The following is a 20944-nucleotide window of genomic DNA, read 5'->3' as shown; positions in this document are numbered from 1 at the left end:
TACGCAACTCAAGTACCCCTGCAACAGGAGGGTTGTAGGGAGTTCATGAGCTACAGGATCCAGGCAGATTTGCTAGATAAATTCTGCCCCACTGGAGAGATGATCCTTCTCCTTCATCTTCAAAAGCCCACACTTCTGCTACTTGAGCCAAGGGAGAAATGCCATCACTTATTGCTGGCATTTGGTATTTTGCTTTTCTGAGGTCTAGCCGCTGCTGTGTGTTACTATCTGACTTACAAAGGGTAAAATTTGCCCCTGAATGCAGTGTCAACACAAATGCGCCGTTTAAAGCCCACATACACCCCAAAATAGGTTTTAAGTGGGGTCTGAGTGAGGCCTTAAGGGTCACTCGGAGAGCAGCGGGAAATTCAGCATTTCCAACCCATGGGAAATTCCAACTTTTGTTTTCATCCCAAATCGGGAGGAAAAGTTTAAGCTTTGAACTATTGTGTGGAATGGCAGTTCCAAAACCTCTCAATCTGGAAATAGGGGAACATTTTGTTTCAACGTTTTCAATCAAAAGAAAACATTTAACAGTCCTGGGATTGATTTGTTTCATTTGGGTTTATTGGACCGGCACAAAATGCTTATTTTCAAGCCAGTTCAATCTTAAACTGCATTTTCGCCATGCTGGTGCATTGCCTTATGGGAGATGTAGTTTGGGAGACTGAGGCCCTCATTCGCCCTATGGACCGGACACCCTGACTGGACCAATAGTGCATCTGGAGTCATCGGACTTCCATGATGCACCAGGCAGCTCGGTCAGAGGGAAATCTGCATTGCATCATGGGCATGTTTTAAGCTGTCCAGCATATCCGGTGATGACATCATGGCCTCGCATGTGTTCTCCTGTGGCTTTATAGTCAGATCCTTGAGCGGCAGGATCGCGAACAGATGTCACATAGGAATGTGCAGGCTCCCATGGAAGCCTTGGCATGATGGTTGGCCCTTTTTTCAATCTGTTTTTCGTGTCAGGCTTCCTCAGAGTGTTTGCAGCCTTTATTGCTACTTGCTCTCAATTCAGATCTGTCCGTAGCTGCCTCTTCGATGTTATTAGCATCTATGCTACGTGAGGTGCTATTCAGCCTAATGGTGCCTCTCTCAGGGTTTCGTTGACCGCCCCTCCTGTGCTTTCTGAGTATAATTCACCACAGAAACTTTTTTCTGGGCATCTGCCATCGCCCATTCTGATAATGTGCTCTGTCCAGCTCAGCTGAGCTTTCATGATCATTGCTTTGACGCTGGTTATTTTTGTTCTTTTAAGTCTTTTGGGGAGCCCATCCCATAGGAGAGAATGGGGGTCTAAACTTCAACTCCCATGAAGCAGTGCACGGATGGGGAAATGCAAAGGGGGCATGGGAGAGAGGTCTATAAAGTCATAACTGGTGGGGAGAAAGTGAATAGGGAAGTGTTATTTACCCCTTCACCAAGGGGTCTTGTGTTCTGTTTATTCCCTCTGAAGCACCTGGCATTGGCCACTGTCAGAAGACAGGACACTGGGCTGGACGGACCTGTGTGGTCGTTCTAATGTTCTTATGGGTCACCCAAGGAAATTAATAGGCAGCAGGTTTAAAACAAACAAAAGGAAGTATTTCTTCACACAAGGCACAGTCAATCTGTGGAACTCATTGACAGGGGATGATGTGAAGGCAAAAAGTATAACTGGGTTCAAAGAAGAATTATATACGTTCATGGAGGATAGGTCCGTCAGTGACTATTAGCCAAGAGGGTCAGAGATGCAACCTCATCTTCTGGGTGTCCCTAGCCTCTCACAGCCAGAAACTGGGAGTGGATGATGGGACGGATCACTCAAAATTGCCCTGTTCTGTCCATTCCCTCTGGAGCACCTGGCACTGGCCCCTGTCGGAAGACCGGAGACTGGGCTCAATGGACCCTTGCTCTGACCCAGCGTGGCCGTTCTCATGTTCAGTCTAATGTTTTATTGAACTGATCTGAAAGTGTTTCAAGTCAGATAACAAAAAAAATCAGAATATTTTGATTTGGTCCAAATGACTCCAAACGAAATATTTCAGGTTTGGTTTTCCCTACGAACGCTTGAAAATGTTTGGGAAAATCCAGTGTTCAGGAAGCCGCATTTTCTGTTGGCGAATCCCTAAGCAGCTGCAATCGCTAGACATCGCCAGGTGCGATAGATAATATTACTTGTAAACTCTACCAGGCCTCTCAGGACAAGGGAAGAGCATAATAATCCCCAACAGTTGTTACTAATAATCATAAATGAAACAAAGTACTTAATTAAGCTATGAAATGAATTGCCAAAAATGCGGACAGCAGATATATCCTGGGAAGTGTCAACTTTCCCATGTGTTATGAAACGATTTTACTGCTGTCGACTGAGGCGGGAACAAAATATTAATCACAAGACGAGCACATTGGTGATTGCAAAGCCTGTCCTCAGAGAGGTAACAAATAAGGAAGGATGTGGCGAAGGTATACAGAATAATGCATGGTATGGAGAAGGCAGCTGGGGGACATGTGTTGATCCTGGGCAAAAGTGCCCGAGGGTGGGGTTCACAAAGGTTGGTAGGTGCCTAAATCAATGGGAGTTCTTAGGCTCTGAGACCCTCCCCCACTCTCTGGGTTTCAGAGCCCAGGCTCCAGCCCAAGCAGGGACGTCTACATGGCTATTTTTGGCCCTGTAGCTTGAGCCCGAGTCGGCTGAGCTGGGCTCTGAGGCTTGCTGCCATGGTTTTTTTTTTTTTTTTACTGCTGTCACGTAGACGTCACTGAAGCGCTTTTGAACATTTGACCCCCTTTTTTTTAACACAAAGGCCAAAGGGCATTTTATGAACCTGGAAGGTGGCAAATTCCAAAGGGAGAAAAGGAAAGACTTGTATACAGTGCAGAAGTTGCTTGTGCAACTCATGGCCACAAGATCTCCTCGAGGCTAAGAGCAGAGTAGGATTAAAAACAAAAACAAAAAAAAACTGAACCAGCCTGATATATGGATAACAAAAATATCCAGAGTTTCATTTCCAAAGGAGGCTATGGGATTTGGGAACTCAAATGTAGGCTTCTTTGAAGAAAATCCCAGCCTAAAAAAAAAAACAAGAGCTTTAGAAGGGAGGTAAAATTCCCACCCCCTGCCCCGCTTCAGGAGATAAGCCAGACTAATTAATGGGGTAATCATTAGGACAAAAATCTAGAGGCCCCAGCTGAGCTCAGGGCCCCATTGTGGCACGTGCTGTAAGCGGTACAGCTGGAATGCTACTAGCAGCTCGGCATTGTGCTAGGCACTGTACAAACACCTAGCGCTAAGACAGTCTCTTGTCAGAAGGAGCTTACTAAAAATCTATCGACAATCAAAGCACAGGAGACCACACAGCAGATCAGAGCCAGGCCTAGAACCCCTGGCCCCTGTATTCTAGGCCGTGCCCTACCACTGGACCCCATTGTCACTTGATATTACCTGGGGGTGGGTCTGCCATAAATGCCTATTGCTGCCCCTAAAGCAGCTGGTGCCTGGCCACTCTCGGAGCGAGGACACTGACCTAGATGGAGTGTGGGGCTGATTCACTCTGGTGGGTGCTGTGTTCCCTACGGGGATACAAAGAAGAAAGCCAGGAGTGGATTTGTTTTTTAACTTAAGGAAGAGACAGAGCAACGCGCTGCTTGAAGCTATCAGCTCTCCAGGGCAGGAATATCTTATATATTTGGGAGGCACGTAGTGGATTGAGGATGTTACTAGAACCACATAATAACCAGTTAAGGGGGTCTCAACTCACCCATCCAAACCCTTCAAACAAGGGAACAACTATGTAAGAGAACCTTCGTTCCCTGCCGCCCATGCATCACATTGACTGCTCTCGTTGGTGGACTCCTCACCTGCCCAGCAAGCCGCCTTCCGCTTTGTAGCTGTTCAACACACACACACACACACACACACACACACACACACACACGGGGAGGGTTTGGTTGCATGAGGTTGGGCTTAAGGTTTTGCACTAGAGGAGGGGCTGGTGGGATTTCGGGTGCACCCATTACGATGATATGCAACTCACTACTTTGTGCTAACACGTTGGCATACCTTGATAGTTAGAGGCCCTATTCCATCCTCATGCTTCAGGGTAAAAGCTGTCAACAGCTGGGGTCAGGAAGAATTTGTCCTGCACCCAGCCTGACATGGCTAGTATAGAGCATCTAAAGCATGGTCCACTGCTGAGGACTCAGAACGGGGAGACAGAAGACATGGGGTGTCTTAGTGAATGTAATAGTGCTGCCTTACCTAGGCTAGCCGGTGCCTCAGTTTCCCCTCACACAGGTTAGATCTCCCAGCTTCCGCAGGAAGGACTCACTGCCAGGCTCAAGACTCTTTCTGGGCACAGTTTTATTCTTCAAAATAAAAAAGCAGTCCCTCTGCCCACCCTGGGCGACAGCTTCCAGACACTCTCCCCCTGGTCCCTTTCAGGGCTGAAAGGGGGTTTTCCCTTCCCTTTGCTCCCCTGCTTCAGAGCCACTTGCAGGCCTCTCAGCTGAGCCACTTACTGGCTGTTTATGGGGGTCACCTGGAACCCCCCTCTCTCCCGTTCTCCGCTGGGTCTGATAAATGAATAGGGCTGGTTGGGCCCAGGGCCCCGGGCCATTAAAGGGACAGGCCTCTCCGTTACACGGATTACTTAGTACTTGCTCTGCCTCGCTTTCTCCGCCTTTAAATTGCCGAGCATGATGCTCACCCACCTGCTTTGAGGTCTATAAGTGCTGTATAAGCACCCAAAGTTATTATGGGACATCCTGGGGGCTTTACCATTTGCTCCCTGAAGGATACCAGGCTAAATGGACCATTAGGAGGTGCTGGTTGGGAAGAGCCCTGCGTTGTCCCCATCACACTGTGGGTTTGCAAGATAGCGACTGGAAAGTCGCCAAGCCAGGCTGCACTCGCGTGTCCTTCAGGAGGCTCGCTGATGGGATTCACAGGGGCATCCCATGGATGTTGCATCTCGCCAACTTCTTCCCTCCACCCCGGCCTGTCTCTGGCTGCTGTTGGTGTTTTTTCAGAAGCAGCCAAATACGGAAAACAGACCCTTTTATTTCCCTCCTGCAGCCTCACAGGTGGTTTCACGTTGGTTGCTTAGCGACCAACATGCTTAGTGACCAGTGAGGGACCTGTGATCGCACCTCCCAGAGTTTCCCAGGGTGCAGACCAGGACTCAAGCGCTCTTCTGCTTGCTTCCTTCGCGCAGATAAAGGTTACTAGGAAACACGCCCACCCCGTTCCTGGGAAGTGGGTTCCCCTCCCCAAGGGGAGGTTTCATTGCAGAGTTGGATTTATTTTTAGTATTTCAACATTTGTTGGATTTTTGGTTTTGATTCTCGTGAAAGTGATGGGCTAATAACATGGGTATAACTCCCTGCAGCTCTGCTGATGCCCCTCAATCATAGAATATCAGGGTTGGAAGGGACCTCAGGAGGTCATCTAGTCCAACCCCCTCAAAGCAGGACCAATCCCCATTTTTTGCCTCAGATCCCTAAACGGTCCCCTCAAGGATTGAACTCACAACCCTGGGTTTAGCAGGCCAATGCTCAAACCACTGAGCTATCCCTCCCCTCAAAGAAGGCCCTCACTAGGAGGCCTATATTACTAAATATTAATACCTACCCCCAGCCTCTATTAATCCTAATGACTAATATTAGACTAATGGTCTAATATTAATCCCGACCCGCAGCCCCCCTGTTATCCCAGCCCTGGGCTCCCGACACCCACCCCTCTGCCAATGCCCCTCAATCCCGACCCGCAGCCCCCTGTTATCCCAGCCCTGGGCTCTCGACACCCATCCCTCTGCCAATGCCCCTCAATCCCAACCCGCAGCCCCCTGTTATCCCAGCCCTGGGCTCTCGACACCCATCCCTCTGCCAATGCCCCTCAATCCTGACCCGCAGCCCCCCTGTTATCCCAGCCCTGGGCTCCCTACACCCATCCCTCTGCCAATGCCCCTCAATCCCGACCCACAGCCCTGTTATCCCAGCCCTGGGCTCCCGACACCCACCCCTCTGCCAATGCCCCTCAATCCTGACCCGCAGCCCCCCTGTTATCCCAGCCCTGGGCTCCCTACACCCATCCCTCTGCCAATGCCCCTCAATCCCGACCCACAGCCCTGTTATCCCAGCCCTGGGCTCCCGACACCCATCCCTCTGCCAATGCCCCTCAATCTTGACCTGCAGCCCCCCTGTTATCCCAGCCCTGGGCTCCCACCCACCCCTCTGCCCGGAACCCCAGGTCATTGCTCACGGGGCTACCTTTGCTGCCGTGGCTTCACAGCCTTGGTCCCAGAGTTGGCTAGATCCAAGCTAGCTCGAGGATGTGCACGTGAGCGGCACTCGCGCCCTGTGCTTGCAGCGTCCGAGAGAGAGCTGAGCTCAGAACACGCGCAGGATCTGCGATTGCTGCAACCACTCCGCTTGCTCAAGGCTGCAGCGTCCTCTTCCTCTGGTAGGCTGGGTGGTTCTGGGTCAGATACTAGCTCTGTGCAGTAGGACTTGGTGTTTATGGGGCTGTTTTGCCTCGCTCCTCACGTACAGACATCAATTGCTCCCTGCCCCCACCAGGTTCCAATGGGAGGTAGGGGCCTAAATACCGTTGAGCATCTGGGCCTGAGTATTTCCAAAGAGCTGGTGGGCACCCCTGATTGCCCCACCCTGGGCTGCACCGGTCAGGATTTGGGACCTTTTCTTGCACTTTATCTGCACAGCACCGCACGGACCTGTAGCACTGCGTCAGTGACGGTGCAAACCCAGCCCCCGGGGGCCAAAAGCTGGTGGGGGTTTGGGATTGTGGGCAAATGCCCCCCAGGGAGTGTGAGTGAGGCCTGCCAAACGCCTGGCGCAGACGTTTGGAGCCTGGAGCCCACAGCTCACATTGGCAAAAGCATCTTAGGGAATTATTTCCTGGGTGCTGGGTCTTGCCCACATGCTCAGGGTCCAACTGATCGCCATATTTGGGGTCGGGAAGGAATTTTCCCCCACGTCAGATTGGCAGAGACCCTGGGGGTTTTTCACCTTCCTCTGCAGCATGGGGCACTGGGCTCTTGCACCTTTAAACTAGTGTAAACGGGGGATTCTCTGTAACTTGAAGTCTTTAAATCATGATTTGAGGAATTCAGTAGCTCAGCCAGAGGTTAGGGGTCTGTTACAGGAGTGGGTGGGTGAGGTTCTGTGGCTTGCAATGTGCAGGAAGTCAGACTAGATGACCTTGGCTGGTTCCTTCTGGCCTTAAAGTCTATGAGACTTGGGAGCCAAGTCTGATTTTCAAAAGCTCCTTAGTGACTTAGGCACTTAGACCATTTTAACCCTGATCACCAATGAGGTCCAGCTCATTCATTGACGAGTTCTCTGCGTTGACGCTGCGTTGGGTATGTTTTAATTTGTGAGTGCTGGGGATGGAGAAGGGTCTAGAGAATGTAATTTGTAAATTACAGTATTAACAAAGGGTAGAAAATGCGGATGGATTAAGTCCTGCACCACTCCTGTCGGGCAGGGAGGAATTGTAACAAATCTGGGCTCTGGAGGAATTTGCTGTTACTAGAATGGGTTGGAACTCGCATATGGTTTTCATGGACATTTTCAGGAAAAATATGATCCCTGTGAAAGCTGAACTTTCATTGAAATTGCATATTTCCAGGCAGCTCCTGTAGTTATTCGGCTGTGCACCATGACGGGGGCAAAGATAGAACTCCAGTTTTCCTGCCTGTAGAGCCCAAGCCCCTACTGGCTTAGCTAAATCATTGTCCGCTATTAGCAGTGTAGGGCCTAGGACACACTTTTGAGACATCCCAGTTCCATCCAGTACAGGGCAGTGGTGCACAGAGACACACACACCAGCCAGGTTCATTACACTATTATTAACCTCATTTTTGTACAGAGGGAATAGAGACCTAGAGAGGGGTGGTACAAAGTTAGACTCCTTAAATCAGGCACACACAGGATTAGAAACATAGAGGGATGATGTACAAAATTGGATGCCTAAAATCAGGCCTACCCAAGTTGGAAACTTTTGGCCTCGTGAATTTGTCTGTGGCTAGTCAGTGGCAGACCCAGCAATAGAACCCAGGAGTCCTGAGTGCTGGGCTGATACTTCCAGTCATGATAACGCTGCGGGAAACATTCATGACACGGGCTTGTAGATCTCTCCAGAGAGCATCTTATTCTGCACAGGTATTGTGTCTTCCGGGTAGGCTGCAGTTGCAAACCCAACAATGGATGCTAACATGCAAACACACAACGCCCCCCCCTTCCCTCCCCTCCCCCCAGTGGCTGGCGGTGAGTCACCACCGCATGCTGTGAGGGAGGGGGCTGGCTGATGCGTTCCCCTCACCCTGTGCTGTGCTGGAATTCAGGAGTGTGGCAAGAGCAGCTTTCCACTCTCCAGTGCCAACGCTGATTCTTTTTCTTTTTAAATTTAATTCGCTGGGAGTTTCTTTGACAGGTTCCCTGGGTCTGGAGGCTGCTGTTCCAGGTGTGGGGGCGGAGATGGGCGGAGGGGAGCGCTGCGTGTTCTGCTGCCTAATTTCTCCCGTGCGCGCTGAGCGGCTGTTACAAGCGATTGCATTTCTGAGCTTCAGAACAGACCGGTAAACAAAGAGCTTTCAGCAGGAAGCGAAATGCTGGAAGGGGTCTGAATGCGACTGAGAAGCCAAACCCGTGGGCCTGCTATTCTGGCATGATCTCGTGGGCTGTGTGAACAGGAACATAGGACATGTCATCCCAGACTGGTGGCCTATCCAGTGTCCTGTCTCTGACAGCGTCTGGTACCAGCTGCTTCAGATGTAAGTGTAAGAAACTTACAGGAGCTAGTGTTTGTCTTTCCCCCGTTGCCACTGACGCTTTGTCACACTCCTGTCTAACACAACAGTGGACGTTCTTATTGTCCATATAAATGTCTGATCCTTTCCTGACTCGGCCACCAAGATACTTGTGGCAGTGAGTTCCACAGGTTGACATTGTGTAACCAGGTGTGTGAAACATGTTCCAGCTTCCATTTCATAACCCCTCTGGAGGTTATGGACCCCTATTTGAAGAATGGCCGTACTGGGTCAGACCAATGGTCCACCATACCCAGGATGAAAAAGGGTCAACAGGAGAACATCATAATCTTATATGCCTCTGCAGTTGTAGAGATGCTGCTCTCCCAAGCAGGCAGACCTATGAAACATAAGGAGAATCCCCAAGGGCTCAGTTCAGCCCTGGCCTCCTATCAGAACAAAGTGATTTTGCGTTACCAGATACTAAGGGCTTGATCTCAAGGCAGTGGAAAGTCTCCCCCCTGACTTTGGCGGGAGGTTGGGATCAGGGTCTCTGCCACAGCAGTCTCAGCAGAGGGAGATAGGACAGAAGTCGTGCTTTGGCCTTGCCTTGGGCCTCCTTGCCCAGGGGTGAATTTCACCCCCTCTGTGGTGGGAACTCCCTCCCGTTGCTGCTCACGCAGCGAATCCGGAGCTCAAGGGTCCTGGCAATTTCCTACAAGCGAAGAGTCGTCATGGAGTTGGAAAATATCCTGGTGTTTTCCAGCATGGCCCCGCTGAAGAGCAGGGCGTTGATTAGCAGCCCCAGCGAAATAGTGATATCACCACCACCCAGCTGTTCCTTAGTAGATCTCAGACGGCTTCACAAAGGCGGGCAGTATCCCCATTTTATAGATGGGGAAACTGAGGCACATCTAAGAGGCCAAGCTGGGACTAGACCAGTGGTCCCCTGAACCCCAGCGCATGCTCCTTCATGCTGACGCTAGTGTTGGAAGGGAGATAAAACCTCATGTGTCCAGGTTGACCCCACTCTATAAGTATTGGTGATTAGGGTGAGGCCTTCATGAGGGGCAAGTCACCCCACGACTGCCTGCTGTGGGGGGTCTGGCACCTTCCCCTGAAGCAACTAGTGAGGAAGGATGGTCCCGTGGTTAGGCTGCTCACCTGGGACTTGGGAGACCTGGGTCATGTCCTTGCTGTGCCACAGACCCCGTGTGACATTTGGGTGAGTCATTTAGCCGCTCTGTGCCTCAGTTTCCCCTCTGTACCATGGGGCTAATAGCCCTGCCCTGCCTCAGGGGGGTTGGTGAGGATAAGTATATTAAGGACGGTAGGGCACGAAGGGCCCTATTTTAAATGTATTGAGGTGCCTAGCTCCAACTGATTTCATTGGGAGCCAGGTACTTGACTCGGCACTGTGGTAAAGGGGGCTTTGATCTGGTGCTGGGGACAGAAGAGACATTGAGTCTGATCCAGGATCGCAATTCCTAGGGCCCTGGGCAATTTGGGAGAGTTGGGGGCGAAGTTTAGGGCAGGCAGCAGGGCTCCCACCAGCCCGTCCCTTGTTCGGGGGACGCCACGCGCCCGCTGTGGCCGGCTGGGATCCTCACAAGAGCTGCAGCTGGCCCTATGGCACAGGGGCAGAGGCTCTGAAACCGCGTGGCAAGGCGCGTCTGTGTCTGTAGGGTTGGGTAGATGCGTGTGGCCGTGTGGTGTGTGAGCATCTAGAGAGGTGTGCGTGCGTGTGTCTGGGTGGGTGTGCATATGTGTCTAGAGGGGTGTACTGGGTGGGTGTGGATCTAGATGAGTATGTTGGGGTGTGTGTGTATCTAGACGGGTGTCGGGTGCATTCTGTTGCGTAGCTAGCTAGATCTGTCTGTATCTAGATAGGCGTACGCTGTGTGTGTGTGGGTCTAGATGGCTGTGTGTGTTTGTGTAACTAGATGAGTGTGCGTGTGTATCTAGAGGGGGGGTGTATCTAGATGGGTGTACTCTCTGTGTGTATGTATTCAGATGGACGTGCACCTAGATGAGTGTGCGGGGGTGTGTAACTAGCTGTGTGTATGCATGTGCGGGTGTTTTTAGATGGATGTGTGTATCTGGATGGGTGTTCTGTGTGCATGCGTGTGGCGGTATGCCTGTGTGTTTACATGGGAAGCTGGCTGGATCTGTGTAGGTGGCGGTGTGAATACGTGTGTGGCTGGCTTGGTGGTTTTTGGGCGCACCCAGCACCGCCTGTATTCAGTCCCCAAGTGGCTGTCATGCCATAGGGCGACACTGTAGCAGTAACTGACTCAGGGGTTGGGTGGAGCTGCATTTCCCCAGGGGGAGCTCTGGGCGGGACGGTGCCTAGGAGGCAGCTGCTGGCTTACATGCAATGAGTGTGATAGGTCTCAGGCCAGTTCCCTTCAGCCGAGGTGTGTCCATCTCACTACAGGCCTGATCCTGATCAGGGAGAGTCTTACCATTGATTTCAGTGGGGTTTGGACCCCCAAGACTGTGAGATACCATCACAGGTGTATCTCAACCCTGGCCTGGAGAGGGCACTCCCAGGGGGCTCTGCCTCATTGGCCTCTCTCAGCTGGGACAGTGATACAAGGGGGCTGCTGTGATCATCCCCCTGGTGTGGTGCGGGCCCCTGTCCAGTGAGAGACAAACCAACTCCCCAGCACTGAACCCCGAAATCCCTCCCTGCCGAAGGAAAGTGCTGAGTGTAAGGATTACCCAGGGTGAACTCGGGCCGAATTCCACACTCCCGCCGACTGGGCCAGGGGCTCCAATGTTACACGTGACGTCTGGGAGAGACGGTGGGAAAGGCAAGAGAAATCAGTGCAGTGGGCCCCATCCTGAGCTCGCTCACCCCCTCTCTTTCCCCCGGTGTAAATACAAAGTGAGCCGCCCCATTAAACTGTAGAGGCCTGATCTGGTCTCACTCCCACCCGTGTAAACGCAGAGTGACCCCATGGGTGTCTGCGAGACCGAGCCGGAAGTCTGTGGGCCTGGCTCTGTTCTCACTCACCCTTTGCCCAGGCTGTATGAGTAGCCCTGTTGAAATCAGTGGGGCTAATCGTGGAGGGGGCAGGGGTCCGGCTTAAGGGGAGCAATCTGGTCCTGTGAATCTGGGGTTCTCACTGTGAACCTTTAGAGGGCTGCGCAATTCCTCAGATGGCTGCCACCTGAGCTGCAAGCAGCTGCCTTCTTGGATGCTGTCTCCACCAGCTCGTGATAAATTCCTTCCCAGATGGTCCCTGCTTTGTCCTCTCATCGTCTCCAAATAAACATGGGTCCACTGCTGCGCCTGGTACAAGAAGATCTGTTTTCACCCATTCTTGGCTGAGATGCAGAGCGTGGGTTTGAAGGGAGCTGTTGGGCGAAGGGGGAAGTTAGGGTTTCGCATCCCCTGGAACCCCAAGGCTTGTTAGAACGCCCCTGGCATTTATTATTAGCTCCCAGGCGAGGCCTGTTTAAATAAACAGGGATTAATAAGTGACCTTGTAAGAGAACCCTGGTTTGGTGGTGAGAGCCCGGGACTGGGAGACAGAAGTCCTGGCTTCGGGCTAGCCGCAACCCTGGATCTGAACACAGCTGAATTCTGTGGTGTTTGCAGCTCAGCTCCCCAAATGAGCCTATTCCTTTTTTGCTGCTCTGTGCCTCAGTTTCCCCACCTGGGGATGATAGTTCACCGCTTCGCCGGGCACAGCCGTGAACTGGAGTTAGTTCATATTTGTCAGGTGCAACAGGGTTTGAATCTGGGACTGCCAGAGCCCCAGCATAGGCTGCAAACAACAGTCGGGCAGACGCTGCCGAGCCACACTTAACTGGCCCCATGTCTGGCTCACCAGAGGGAAGAGTTCAGCTCCTTGTGCTGCCTGCAGTCTCTGTCCCAGGCCTGCAGGTGCTGTCCATTCTGGTGGGGCGTGCAGGCCCCACAGCACTGCTGGGTTCGGATCCAGGGGTTTTTAGCTGAGCCCCGGATAGATCTAGGGGCCAACTGGGAAGTTTGGCTCCTGCTCTGAATAACTCAGGCTTCGGGGATGTCTGGATCAGGGACTGGTTCTTGCCCATATTGCCTTGGAGACCCTGGTTCCAGCTGTCGCAGGGATAGCCCCTGGGAACCAGCCTCGTCCAAATCTGGGGGGGGGGGAAGCCAAACTTCAATGGCCTGGCCAATATTGGGGGAATCTAGGGTGATGGGGACGGTCTCATGGGCCGGTGTCTCCCTGCGCCTGCCATCAGAGGCCTCCTCCAGCCCCCACCCCGGGGGAATCATCCGCTACAGAGTGGAACGTGTGTCATGTGTCATTTTCTCTGCTTTGTGGAAGCCAGACTTCCTGTGAGGGAGTCACGTGATTAACTGCTGCGGGCTGGCATCTGTGTCGTTTCACTGTGCTTCTAGGGCAGCCTGGTTTCAAAGCAGTTCACGATACAGGTGTGTCTCCGTCCCCCCTTTACACAGCTGTGCCTATGCCCCTCAATCCTGAGCCACAACCCCCCCGCCAGTCCTGGTCTCCTCCATCAGCAGTTCTGCCGCTTTCCCCATCTACGCTGCCTCGCTGTGCCCTTCCCCATCTAGCCCTGAAGTAGCCTGGTGCCCCCCAGTTTGGGAAGCTCCGATCTGTTCTGTGTATCTAGCTTGGATCTCTCCGTGAAAGGCACCTGGAGTGTTGCCACTTCCTTCCCGCCCTGGGATTTCTGGCTCTCTCACTGCCTGCAGAGTCCCCCTTTAAGCACTCCATCCCTTCCCATGGGAGGCTGTCCCACCCCTTCCCTTTCCTACTGACTAGGGAGTGGACTGGTGGGAATCTGCAGGTGACCTCTCCCTGGCCTCCAGCGCCTTCCCCACGCTCCCTCGTGCCTGCCCCCAATCACGCTCCGTGCGTCGCTCCCTGTCCGTCCCTGAACCCAGGATGGGGAGCGGGACGTGTGCAAAGGGCCAGGAGCGTAGACATCTAGGAGCGCCCAGAAAACCCGCCTGGTTGGCCAGCCTGCACTTCCAGCCAAAATGTTGCCCATTTAATTTCATCCCATTGCTCCTGTCCCCCAACTTCGACCACCAGAAACAACGACCTTGGCATTCACACTCCTCAGATGCCTCAGCCACGCTAGACAAATTGGGAAGCTCTTTCAATCCTTCTCCATTAGTCAGTCCTTCCCACCTCTGCCCTGACCATTTTCCTTGCCCTTTCCTGAACTCCCTCTACTCTGCCAGCACCTGAGTATCAAGGCATCAATGTGCTTGCCCTGACGGGTGATAATTAGGCCCCTACCAATTCGCGGCCCATTTTGGTCCATTTCGTGGTCATAAGATTTAAAAAATCGTAAATTTCATGATTTCAGCTATTTTAAATGTGACCTGTCACGGTGTTGTCATTGTGGGGGTCCTGACCCAAAGAGGAGTGGGGGGCGGGGGGGCGGCAAGGTTATTGCAAGGGGGGGCTGCGGTACTGCTACTCGTCATTCTGCGCTGCGGATGCTGGCAGCCCAGCTCCGAAGGCAGAGCTGCCGCCAGCAGCAGGGCAGAAGTCAGGATGGCCTGGTGTGGTACGGGATCGCCAACCTGACTTCTGCCCTGCTGCCTGCAGAGCTGGGCCCTCCGTCAGCAGCCGCCGCTCTCCAGATGCCCAGATGTGATGGCAGCACAGAAGTAAGGGTGGCAATACCGCGAACCCCCCTCAAATAACCTTGCCACCCCCCTGCAACTCCCTATTGGGTCAGGACCTCCAATCTGGGAAACGCTGGTTTCCCCCGTGAAATCTGGTCTTTTGTGTGCTTTTACCTTATACGATACAGATTTCACGGGGGTAGACCAGATTTCATGGTCCGTGACGCTTTTTTCATGGCTGTGAATTTGGTAGGGCCCTAGTGATAATGTCATATCAAGGTGGAGCAACACAATGTCTTCATATGCTTCTGACACTCAGGGCTCATTGGACTCTCCTGCCCTGCTAGAGAACCACAGAGATGGGTCTGGAACAACCCCCCAGGTCAGCCATGTGGAGTTAAAGAGGTGATGGCCTTTGGAACCGTGGAGGGTCTTGCGATCAAGACACACAGTGTGGCTAAATGTAAATGTGTACACCGCAGAACAGAGACTGCAGGCCATACTTACAGGCTGGGGGACTCTATCTGGGAAGCAGTGACTCTGACAAAGATTTGGGGGTCCTGGTGGATATACAGCTGAACGGGAGCTCCCAGTGCAACGTTGTGGCCAAAAGAGCTAGTGTGATCCTGGGATGCATAAACGGGGGGATCTCGAGTAGGAGTAAAGAGATTATTTTACCTTTGTGTTTGGCGATGGTGCGACCGTTGCTGGAATCCTGTTCCTGTTCTGGGCACCACAATTCAAGAAGGATGTTGATGAATTGGAAAGGGGTCAAGGAAGAGCCATGAGAATGATTAAAGGACTAGAAAACATGTCTTGGACTCAAGGATCCCAGTTTATTTAGCTTAACAAAGGGAAGGTTAAGGGGTGACTTGATCACAGTCTAGAAGTACCTACATAAGAACAGCCACACTGGGTCAGACCAGTGGTCCATCTAGCCCAGTATCCTGTCTTCCGACAGTGGCCAATGTCAGGTGCCCCAGAGAGAATGAACAGAGCAGGGCAATTATCAAGTGATCCATCCCATGTCATCCACTCCCAACTTCTGGCAGTCAAAGGCTTAGGACACCCAGCGCAGAGGTTTGTATCCCTGCCCATCCTGGCGAATAGCCATGGATGGACCTATCCTCCATGAACTTACCTAGTTCTTTTTTGAACCCTGTTATATTTTTAGCCTTCACAACATCCCACAGGTTGACTGTGCGTTGTGTGAAGAAATACTTCATTTTGTTTGTTTTAAACCTGTTGCCTGTTAATTTCATGTGGTGACCCCTAGTTCTTGTATTATGTGAAGGGGTAAATAACAGTTCCTATTTACTTTCTCCACACCAGTCCTGATTGTATAGACCTCTTTCATATCCCACCTTAATTGTCTCTTTTCCAAGCTGAAAAGTCCCAGCCTTATTAATCTCTCCTCATATGGAAGCCGTTCCATACCCCTAATAATTTTTGCTGTCCTTCTCTGCACCTTTTCTAATTCTAACAAATATTTTTGAGATGGGGCAACCAGATATGCATACAGTATTCAAGCTGTGAACATAGTATGGATTTATATAGTGGCAATATGATATCTTCTGTCTGATTATCTATCCCTTTCCTAATGGTTCCAAACATTCTCTTAGCTTTTTTAACTGGCAGTGTACATTGAGTGGATGATTTCAAAGAACTATCCACAATGATTCAAAGATCTCTTTCTTAAGTGGTAACAGCTAAGTTAGACCCCATCATTTTGTATGTATAATTGGGTTATGTTTGCCAATGAGCATTACTTTGCATTTATCGACATTGAATTTTATCTGCCATTTTCTTGCTGAATCACCCAGTTTTGTGAGATCCCTTTGTACTGCTTCACAGCCAGTTTTGAACTTAGTAGTTTTGTATTGTCTGGAAATTTTGCCGCCTCACTGTTGAACCCTTTTTCCAGATCATTTATGACTATGTTGGACAGCGCTGGTCCCCGGACAGATCCTTGAGGCACCCCTCTATTTACCTCCCTCCAGTCTGAAAACTGACCATTTATTCCAACCCTCTGTTTCCTGTCTTTTAACCAGTTATTGAGCCATTCCACATTTGAGTTCCTTCAGAACTCTTGGGTGAATACCGTCTGGTCCTGGTGACTTACTGCTGTTTAATTTATCAATTTGTTCCAAAACCTCCTCTAATGATGCCTCAATCTAGGACAGTTCCTCCGGTCTGTCACCTAACAAGAATGACTTGGGTATGGGACTCTCCCTCACACCCTCTGCAGTGAAGACCAATGGAAAGAATTCGTTTAACTTCTCTGCAGCGGCCTTATCATCCTTGAGTGCTCCTTTACCACCTCGATCATCCAGTGGCCCCACTGATTGTTTGGCAGGCTTCCTGTACCATCGTGGCTCACAAACATTGATGTATTTATCCTCTCGGCATCATTATCCCCCACTACTGATGGGGAACTGAGTCACAGAGAGATGGAGTGACTCACCCAAAATCATACTTGAAAGTTGCAGCAAGCAGGGACTTGAACCCAGGTCGACAGAAATGTAGACTACCCCCCCGCCCTCCAACCACTGGGCTAACCTTTCTGCGGGAAAGCTGTTGGAACTGTTCCAGCATCGCTGCGGGGCTGTCTCATGTCCCAGGTCAGCCCGATTTCAAGCTTTGCAAATCCATGGCAGTGGTAGCAACTCCATGACGCTGAATGGAGGCACGGTAGTTGAACAGGTTTCAGGCATCGTTTGGCCAGCCTGTGCGGACCAGGGTTAAAGACGTGTCCTAACCTTGGCCAGGATACAGCTAGCTGCCCACATCCCCAGCTAGGCTCTGGTGGGGCTAGAAGGACAGGTGAACTGAATGTAAACCTGGTTGCTTCGCCTACTACGTGGGGAGGCCGAAGACAGATAGAAGCTGGACTGGTGTGTGTGTGGGAGCAGTTTCCCCTCCAAGAATGCTGGAGAAAGGGAAGCCGAGCTGAGCCACCTGGGAAGAGAAAAGGAAGCGCCGAAGGAAAGGGGGCTAAAGAAAGACTCGAGGAATGGCCCGTTCAAGGAGTGTCTGGCCCGCCGCAATGCAGTCCCGCCTGGCTGAGGTAGGTGAGCAGGTTTTGAAGCTGTCAGGTTCATCTCCTTACCCCCTTCCCCTCGTGCAGGGAGGTTTTCCTCGTGCGTCGGATGCTGCGGCTGCACCGGCCGCCTTTGCAATATGCAAATTCCTCTCTGCACACTTGTGCGAGAGGAAGGAAGTGTCTGTTCGGTCAGAGCGGGCTTGGCAGAGGGAGAGGCAGTGAGGCGTGCGGAGACAGCCGTCTCGACAGTAAGTGGTACTTTTCTCAGGCTGCCCCGGCCTCTGGGGCCCTTTGCCAGACGTGCGCATGAGCCTGGCTGGTGCCGGCCCCTCAGGTGCCACTAGGACCGCGGGAGGACAGGCTGGGGCGAGTCACACTCTGCAACGGGGGCGCAAACAGTGATGGGTCAGTGTCAGCCCCCAGGACAAGAGGGTGCTGTCAGTGGAGTACCAGCCAGGCTGGCTTCAGCCCTGGGCGTGTCCAGAGCTGGATTTAGTGCTGGTGAGAGGAGCCCTGGGCAGTGAAATCCTCTGGGTAACCGCAGACCAGGGCACGGGCAGCCGCTGGGTAAGCTTCCTGCTCTGTGGCTCAGCCCTGACGGGGATGGGATACTGCCGGGGCAGCCTTCGGCACAGGCCCCATGGGTGCCCCCGGCCCTGGGACAGGCATGGGGACACCCCAAATGGCCCTTCTCCGGATCCAGGGTGTCTGCCAGGGCGGGCCCGCTCTGTGTCAGCAGGTGCGGTGGGCAGCGGTGGGTCTCAGGTGCAACCCAGAATCCTTTGCGCTGCTGCCTCAGCTAGCCCAAAGGTTTGTGCGAGGGGGCCCTGGAAAGCCGGAGCAGGAGAGGGACACCGCTGCGGGGGAAGGAATATACACAGGGCCGGGGCGGGTTGCAGGATGAATGCAGCAGGGGCTGAGCCTGTCAGGGGGAGCCATCCAGGGTGACGGGTATTGAGGTGCCCACCAGGGGCTGGGTTGGGGCCCAGCACATTCATTGTGCCGCCCCATATAGCCACACCATAGGAATTCTTGGTCAGCACCAGCTCAGGCCGGAGTCAAACTGGAGCCCGGGGGTTCGGCTTCCCAGTGGCCAGCCGGTTCCCTGGGGTGACAGGGGAGAGCAAGCTGGGGATGTGCAGGGGATGAAGGGGAAAGCAGGGGTGTTCCTAGCCCCATGCTCATGAGCCCCGGGTCACCCTGCTAGCCAGGCAGCCGCAGGGAGATAGCCCAGCCCGGCGAATGGACAGGGCCTATGTAGTGGGAGAGCCAGGCGCAGCGGATGAGGAGGGACGTGTAGGGAGAGCCCTGGCCTGCTGGGAGGGGATTAGACCCGGGCCCTCACTCAGTTATGCCAATGTCGTCTTACGCTGCCCTGGCAATGAAAGGGGGCAGAAATGGCCTATATGGGGGTGTCCCCAGCTCCCAGCCCTCGATGGACGGGGTACGGCAGGGGTAGGGCTGGAGAGCATTGCTCTGTTCTGCTCTATCCTGGGGCCATGCGAAGTCACGTCTAGGACCCAGGATATGGGGACTGTGGAGGTGGCTGAAAGCCCCCCTGCCCCCAATCCTTAGCTCAAGTGCAGAAAAGGGGTGACCGAAATTAGGGCTGCTGTATTTCAAGACACCAGCTTCTCTGGTGGGAGGGAAAGCACGTGTCTTCCATCCTGGGATTTTCAGCTTCCACGTCTGGTCTCTGTAGCTACTCCCCACCCACCCTTCTCCCTCCTTCAGAGTCAGGGGTGCCTGGAGGAAGAGATGCACCGAAAGGCATCCATAATAAATAATAGCACCTAGCTCTGACCATCGGCAGATCTCAAAGAGCTTTACCAAGGTCGGTATCATTTCCCCCCTCTTACAGATGGGTTAACTGAGGCACAAACAGGGGATGTAACAAGGTCACTCAGCAGGCCAGTGGCAGAGACCGGAATGAAACCCAGGTCTCCTGAGTCCCAGTCCAGTGCTCTAGCCTGGATGAGGGGAGATGACGCTATACATGGGTTGGGTTTGCTCCAGCCTTTGGCTGCTACCCATCAGACATGCTACCCAGCACTGACCTCTTCCTGCAGAGGTAGGAGCACACCAGGGAGCTCAGTGTCGCTCGGACCCACAAGGCGCTACGTCCAGCTCCCCTGGGCCAGTCAGACAAGCCAGGCCCTGCGACACGGAGCCTGGCCTGGGTGGAGAAGAGAAAGGAGAGCCCAGACCATACCTCGGGTCTGGGCACAACAGCTCAGCAGCCTTCGCTCCAATTACCAACGTTTATTTTAGAGATGCAGCCCAAAATAAACAGAGCTGTGAGATTGGGAGAGAAGGAGGAAGAGCTCTCCCTTGGAGGTGAAACGCAGCCGAGGAGAATTTAGGCTGAACATCAGGAAACCCTGCCTAGCTGTGAAATCTACAGGGAAGTGGAATAAACTCCCAGTATAAGTGGTGGAGGATCCTCTTGCAGCTGGACTGGACAGAGAGAGCAGCGGGAAGGGAACAAGCTTGCCTTGGGGGAGGGGGTTGGACTAGATGGGAGTTCTAGATTATCCGTCTCTGGATCTTATGCTGCGTCTAACCTTGCTGCGGCAGCTGGTGAGCGAAGGGAACAGTATGCAGAAGGGATCTTGTGGGGAAGAGGCGTCTGATGGGGAGCTGCTGGGGTAGGTGTTGAGTCTGCTCTTATTTTGTCTCCGACTGTCAATTTAACACGTTCCCTTTCCCAGAAGAGGGAATGACTAGCATGATGAAATGCACCGGTTATTCGAGGCTGGGTGGTGGGCTGAGCTGCAGTGAGGGGAGAGATAGGATGGGAAGGGGGCCAGAGTGATTGGGCAGGTTATTATTGTAGTTACATGCGTGTATACGGAGCATGTCACTGTGACGTGGCGTGAGTCATGTTAATATGCCACATTGGAAGAGCTAAACCCTTCACCCTGCAGCTGTATAGACCAGTGGTTCTCAACCTGGGGGTACGCAGAGGTCTTCTGGGGGTACATCAACTCATCTAGATATTTGCCTAATTTTACAACAGGCTACGTAAGAAGCACTAGTAAAGACAGTAAAAACTGAAACTTCCTACAGACAATGACTTGTTTATACTGCTCTATATACTATACACTGCAATGTAAGTACAGTATTTATATTCTAATTGCTTCATTTTATTTTGATATGGTAAAAAGGAGAAAGTCAGCAATTTTGCAGTCACAGTGCCCTGTGACACTTTTGTCTTTTTATGTCAGATTTTGTAAGCAAACTGTTTTTAAGTGAGGTGAAACTTGAGGTACACAAGACAAGTCAGACTCCTGCAGGGGGTACAGTAGCCTGGGAAGGTTGAGAGATACTGGTATAGACAGTGGAAATAGACGGGACTGGGGAGCTGATTGACCAGATTTCCATAGGAGTGGGAAGCCTGGGTAACAATATGCCTCAGCCCCATCAAGACAGGGCTTCCAGCGCTCACGTAGGAGATTAGGGCTTTGTAGATAGTGACCAGCACCTTGAATTTCACCTGGGTATGGACTAGCAGCCGCACAGTGATAGGAGCCTATGGGGTGA

At 52.4% G+C, this 20944-nt stretch overlaps 1 protein-coding gene across 9 annotated transcripts in view; it reads left to right on the top strand.

Moving 5' to 3' along the window:
* The window catches only part of PTK2B (protein tyrosine kinase 2 beta), a 112626-nt gene that overhangs the window by 12608 nt on the left and 79074 nt on the right, over window positions 1–20944 (top strand). The window contains exon 2 of one of the 9 annotated variants that reach the window (XM_073335542.1): window positions 16283–17425. The exons of 7 other annotated variants lie outside the window; for them this stretch is intronic. The gene's annotated coding sequence lies outside the window, so the exon portion shown is untranslated. Of the gene's footprint in view, window positions 1–16282; window positions 17426–17586; window positions 17650–20944 lie in introns of those variants that run through there. One more of the 9 variants, XM_073335544.1, reaches the window with a different exon arrangement.

Source organism: Lepidochelys kempii, chromosome 3 (assembly GCF_965140265.1).
Source record: "Lepidochelys kempii isolate rLepKem1 chromosome 3, rLepKem1.hap2, whole genome shotgun sequence".
Lineage (NCBI taxonomy): Eukaryota > Metazoa > Chordata > Testudines > Cheloniidae > Lepidochelys > Lepidochelys kempii.
Note: the sequence above shows the minus strand (reverse complement) of the source record. Positions and strands in the feature narration are given on the sequence as shown.